Source organism: Hyla sarda, chromosome 3 (genome assembly GCF_029499605.1).
Source record: "Hyla sarda isolate aHylSar1 chromosome 3, aHylSar1.hap1, whole genome shotgun sequence".
Classification (NCBI taxonomy): Eukaryota; Metazoa; Chordata; class Amphibia; order Anura; family Hylidae; genus Hyla; species Hyla sarda.
In genome coordinates this window covers 232,732,442-232,738,441 of record NC_079191.1, presented here as the reverse complement: position 1 = coordinate 232,738,441, position 6,000 = coordinate 232,732,442, and the positions used below count along the sequence as shown (strand labels likewise).

General features: G+C 45.8%; 1 protein-coding gene across 1 annotated transcript in view; it reads left to right on the top strand.

The window, feature by feature from the left end:
• Positions 1 to 699: 699 nt before the first annotated feature.
• The window catches only part of BVES (blood vessel epicardial substance), a 170,196-nt gene continuing 164,895 nt past the window's right edge, over positions 700 to 6,000 (top strand). Inside the window, exon 1 of the mRNA XM_056566216.1 lies at positions 700 to 742. The gene's annotated coding sequence lies outside the window, so the exon portion shown is untranslated. The remainder of the gene's footprint in view (positions 743 to 6,000) is intronic.

The window sequence follows — 6,000 nt, the reverse complement described above, 5'->3', positions numbered from 1 at the left end:
GGAGGACATCCCTCAGGAGACCATCCACCACCTCATCAGGAGCATGTCCAGGCATTGTAGGGAGGTCATACGGGCACGTGGAGGCCACACACACAACTGAGCCTCATTGTGACTTGTTTTAAGGACATTAAATCAAAGTTGGATCAGTCTGTAGTGTGGTTTTCCACTTTGATTTTGAGTGTGACTCCATATCCAGACCTCCATAGGTTGATAAATTTGATTTCCATTGATAATTTGTTTGTGATTTTATTGTCAGCACATTCAACTATGTAAAGACGAAAGTATTTCATACGATTAGTTCATTCATTCAGATCTAGGATGTGTTATCTTAGTGTTCCCTTTATTATTTTGAGCAATGTATTTAAGCCATAAAACTTTCAAAGTAAATGTGAATGAGAAATCAGTAAGGTCTGTTTAGAGTTTTGACTGGTACTGTGCACGTAAAAAACAAAATGTTTTATAGTATAACCTTCCACAAACCCTGAAGAGGTTATTATGTCCTTGGTCAAGGTTTTCTTAACACTATAGTGTGAAGCACTGTAAAGTCTGCCTGAAAGAGATAGGGGGGAGATTTATCAAAACCTGTCCAGTGGTAAAGTTGCCCAGTTGCCGGTAGCAACCAATCAGATCACTTATTTTTTAACAAGGCCTTTGCAAAATGAAAGAAACAAGCGGATTGGTTGCTGTGGCAACTGGGCAATTTTTCCTCTGGACAGGTTTTGATAAATCTCCCCCATAGTGAGTAAGTGATGTTTTTTTTTTTTTATAAACATTTATTAATTGTACCTAGTATAAAAAGCTTTATAAATTGTTATTTCCATGTATTAATTAATGCAGTTAGTGGAATTTCCAATAAAAGGATTAATGTGAATGCTTCTATCATGGTCTAACCACAAAGTGAAACATCAGGAGACTTTTTAAAGGAGAACCCCGGAATAGGAAAATTATCGTCCATACTGCCGGCAGTAAAAAAATAAACAGGTACATACCTTCCTTCGCTCCTCCTGTGCCTCCGGCAACCGGCTCCGGCCTCCGCCGCAGTGTGATGTTTTCGGCATGCTGGGAGTTGTAGTTTTGCAACATCTGGAGGGTCACAGTTTGGAGACCACTGTGTAGTGGTCTCTAAACTGTGGTCCTCCAGATGTTGCAAAACTACAATCATAGGGGCTTCCTAAATGTGACATGCCCCCCAAAAGCCATTTCAGCAAAATTTGCTTTCCTAAAGCCAAATGTGACTCCTTCTCTTCTGAGCATTGTAGTTCGCCCGCAGAGCATTTTACGCCCTAACATGGGGTATTTCCATAGTCAGAAGAGATGAGGTTACAAATTTTGGGGCCATTTTCTCCCATTACCCTTTGTAAAAATGGTAAATTTGGGGAAAAATCAGCACTTTTGTGAATTTTTTTTTTTTCATTTACACATCCAACTTTAATGAAAAGTTGTCAAATACCTGTGGGGTGTTAAGGCTCACTGGACCCCTTGTTACATGCCTTGAGGGGTGTAGTTTCCAAAATAGTATTCCAGGTGTTGTTTTTTTTTTTGTTTTTTTTTGCTGTTCTAGCACCATAGGGGCTTCCTAAATGTGACATGCCCCTCAAAAACCATTTAGGGAAAAATTCACTCTCCAAAATCCCATTGTCGCTCCTTCCCTTCTGAGCCCTCTACTGCGCCCGCCGAACACTTGACATACATATATGAGGTATTTCCTTACTCGAGAGAAATTGGGTTACAAATTTTGGGGGGCTTTTTCTCCTATTACCCCTTGTAAAAATTCAAAAACTGGGACTACAAGAATATGCGTGTAAAAAATGAAGATTTTGAATTTTCTCCTTCACTTTTCTGCTATTCCTGTGAAACACCTAAAGGGTTAACACACTTACAGAATGTCATTTTGGATACTTTGAGGGGTGCAGTTTTTATAATGGGGTCATTTATGGGGTATTTCTAATATTAAGGCCCTTCAAATCCACTTCAAAACTGAACTGGAGAATGACAAGGTAATTGGAGCCACTTTTCCAAAGAAACGTCTTTGGAATCATATATTCCAGAGCCCCCAACCTAGAGATAAAAGTGTCTCCCTCTATAAAAAATCAAGTGAGTGTCAAGAAGACCAAAAACTGGCGGAGCCTGAAAAGTTTCTTCTGCTGCGGAGTATGTAACAACTGTAAAATCACGAACTTCCCCAGGAAGATATTGAAAATTTCTTCCACAGCAAATGATTTTGAATGGGAAATTTCAGTTCTTGCCCTGTAATAGTAAAGGGGTCATATACGTACTGTAGTGTCCATGCAAAAAACAGTATATTGGCAGGACCAAAAGAAACCTGAAAACAAGAATAGCGGAGCACATCTAAAATATCAAGAAGGGATTGATGAAACACCCATTAGCAGTGCATTTCTCAAGATGTCACAACAAAGACCCTTCAGGGTTGACATTCACAGCGATACAAACAGTTAAAAAGAGCTGGAGAGGAGGAAACTATACAACCCAAATGTCAAGAGCTGAAACAAGAAAGATCTATGATTTCGAGAGCATAGTGCCCATAGGTCTCAATGCGGAGTGTGAACTTTTCGGTTACCTATAAACCCAAAGGGTTTCTACAGTCACGCCAGGTACAGAGCCAGGCTGTCATCAGCACCCGTGCGTGCCCAGACTTTGAACTTCTTTTGCCCCCATTGTATGAGTGAACCCCTACGCCTTTGACCTTCAATAGATCATAATTTGTATTTCCACCACACGGGTCATCCAAGAAAGAAATTTTAGACTTATATATGTAGCTAGTATTATTATTCTACCCTTTTAACATCATTATTTTTCCTACTCCTTTACGAGGTGAATTTTTCCGCCCCTTAGCCCGGCTTCGGGCAAGCAGGGCCGGACCTGACAAGCGCTGCGGCGCTCTGCAGTCTCGTGCCTGACTTGTGCCTGCTCCATACTCTGCAGCCACCGGCTGTGGAAACTTGCGTCCTCCCAAGCAGAGCAGGGGAGATGAGCCGGCATGGCTTCTTTCTCCCCATGCAGACCTGCGTCCTCTGCCTTCGGTCCACACAGCTCTAGCTTCGGAGAGCTGAGGGGAGGAGCGGTCGCACGTCTGCACGGGGCGCAAGTTTCACACCGCCGCTAATAACTAGCATGCGGCGCTCAGCAGTCTGTATGGAGCGGGCTCCGGACTCCTGCCCGCTCCGTACTCTGCAGCCCCCAGCTGTTCTCAGTAGCCGGTGGCCACCGCTAATAGCCAGCATGCGGCGATCGCCGCGGCTGGCTATTAACCCTTTAGATCGCCGCTGTCAAAGTTGACAGCGGCGTCTAAAGGGACATGTAAATGCCCCCCGGTGGGCTAGTGGGGTGGACCGCCCTACCGCAGCATGATCGCGGGGGGGAGGGGGGGGCGATCCACTATAGAGGTAGCCGGAGGGCTTACCTCTGTTCTCTGCTGTCCCGTGGCTCTGTCATTGATAGATCCTGGCTGGACCAGTCTCTATCAATGGATCACAGAGCACACAGATCAATTGAGTTCAATAGAACTCTTTTCATCTGTATGAGGAATCTAATGATTCCTCCTAAAAGTCTAATAAAGTGTAAATAAAAGTTAAGTAAATTAAAAGTTTTAATACAAGTTTAAAAAAACACACATTAACCCTTCCATGTTAAAAGTTCAAATCATCCCCTTTTCCTATGAAAACATGCAAACATAATAAAAATAAACATATTTGATATTGCTTCGTGCTTAAATGTACGACCTATTAAAATATAACATTATGTATCCGGTACGGTAAATGTAAAAAAAATACCAAACCACAGAATTGCAATTTTTATAATATCCCAGAAAAAAAAAAAGTTAAAAAGTGATTAAAAAGTCAGAGCAATACCAAAATGGTACCGATACAAAAACAGATTATGGTACAAAAAATGAGCCCTTATACAGCCTGGGATGTGAAAAAAAATAAAGCTACAGGGGTCAAAAAATGGCAATTAAAAAAAAAAATTTTTTTTTTTTAATTTGTAAAACATGATTAAACTTGCTTAATGTAGAGATGGTACAAGGTAAGTTAAGTAAAGTAAATGTAAGCAAATCTCCAGGGCCGGATGGACTACACCCAAGAGTTCTTAGAGAGGTAAGTTCAGTAATATCTGTACCCTTGTTCATGATATTTAGAGATTCTCTGGTGTCTGGTATTGTGCCAAGGGACTGGCGCAAGGGTAATGTGGTACCAATTTTCAAGAAGGGCTCTAGGTCTTCCCCAGGCAATTATAGACCGGTAAGTCTAACGTGCATTGTGGGTAAATTGTTTGAAGGACTTATAAGGGATTACATACAGGAATACATAGGGGATAATAGTAGGGATGCACCGATATATCGGTGGCCGATACATATCGGCCGAAAATAGCTGTTTCGGGGAAATGCCGAAACAACAAAAAATGTGCCGATAATGACCACCTCCCCTGCCCGCCCACAGCACAAGTTGCAAACACTGCCAGTGGCAGAGGCACTCGTGGGGGGTGCAGGGGGGGCCGGGCACAACATCTGGGGGGCGCGCTCTCCGGGATAGGAATACTTCTTTTTATGTGCCCGGGCCGGCTCCCGTGTGTGGCTGCAGGCGGGGGCCGGCCAGAGCATATAAAACCTAATACTGTATACTAAAAACCAGGGGGCCTCCAGCTGTTGTGAAACTTCAACTCCCAGCATGCCCGGACCGGCAAAGTCTGTCCGGGCATGCTGGGAGTTGTAGTTTCACAACAGCTGGAGGCCCCCTGGTTTTTAGTATACGGTATTAGGTTTTATATGCTCTGGTCGGCCCCCGCCTGTAGCCACACACGGGAGCCAGCCCGGGCACATAAAAAGAAGTATTCCTATCCCGGACATCCCTGTGTCCTGAAAAATCTTTTCGGGACATAAGGATGTCCGCCGGTCACTCACCATTCCCCGGCGTCCTCCTGCGATCCTCCTTCGGTCCATCGCTTCTCTGCCTCTATGGTCGTACGCACGGGACGTCACTGACATCCCGTGCGTACAACCATAGAGACGCAGGAGGAACACAGGATCGTCGCAGGAGAACGCTCGCTGGCCGGGGCCTGGTAAGTGACCGCGTCATCTTCTTCAGTGTTCCGGTCACCGCTCCTCCGGTCCCGGCACCTACTGCTATGGTCCATAGGCCATAGCAGTAGATGTGACCCCGGGCCGGAGACCGGATCACTGTGGGGGGCAGCAGTACAGACATACAGCCTTCAGCCATATACTGTATATGGCTGGAAGCTGTATGTCTGTGGGGTGGGGGGAAGCTGCCTACTATTGTGGGGGAACTGCTGACCTAATGTGGGGGGGAGCTGCCTACAAATGTGGGGGAGCTGCCTAATATTGTGGGGGGGAGAGCTGCCTAATATTGTTGGGGGACAGCTGCCTACAAATGTGGGGGGGAGCTGCCTACAAATGTGGGGGGAGCTGCCTAATATTGTGAGGGGGGAGCTGCCTAATATTGTGGGGGGGAGCTGCCTAATATTGTTGGGGGGCAGCTGCCTACAAATGTGGGGGGAGCTGCCTAATGTTGTTGGGGGGGAGCTGCCTACAAATGTGGGGGGAGCTGCCTAATATTGTGGGGGGGAGCTGCCTAATATTGTGAGGGGGAGCTGCCTAATATTGTGGGGGGGAGCTGCCTAATATTGTGGGGGGGAGCTGCCTAATATTGTGGGGGGAGCTGCCTAATATTGTGGGGGGAGCTGCCTAATATTGTTGGGGGGAGCTGCCTAATATTGTTGGGGGGTGCTGCCTACTATTGTGGGGGAAATGCTGACCTAATGTGGGGGAGCTGCCTACTATTGTGGGGGAGCTGCCTACTATTGTGGGGGGAGCTGCCTATTAATGTGGGGGAGCTGCCTATTAATGTGGGGGAACTCCCGACCTAATGTGGGGGAGCTGGCAATCTAATGTGGGGGAATCTAATGAGCGGAGCGCTGCATTTTACCAGAAGACGGGGAGAAGTCATTTTCGGTTTCGGACGGACA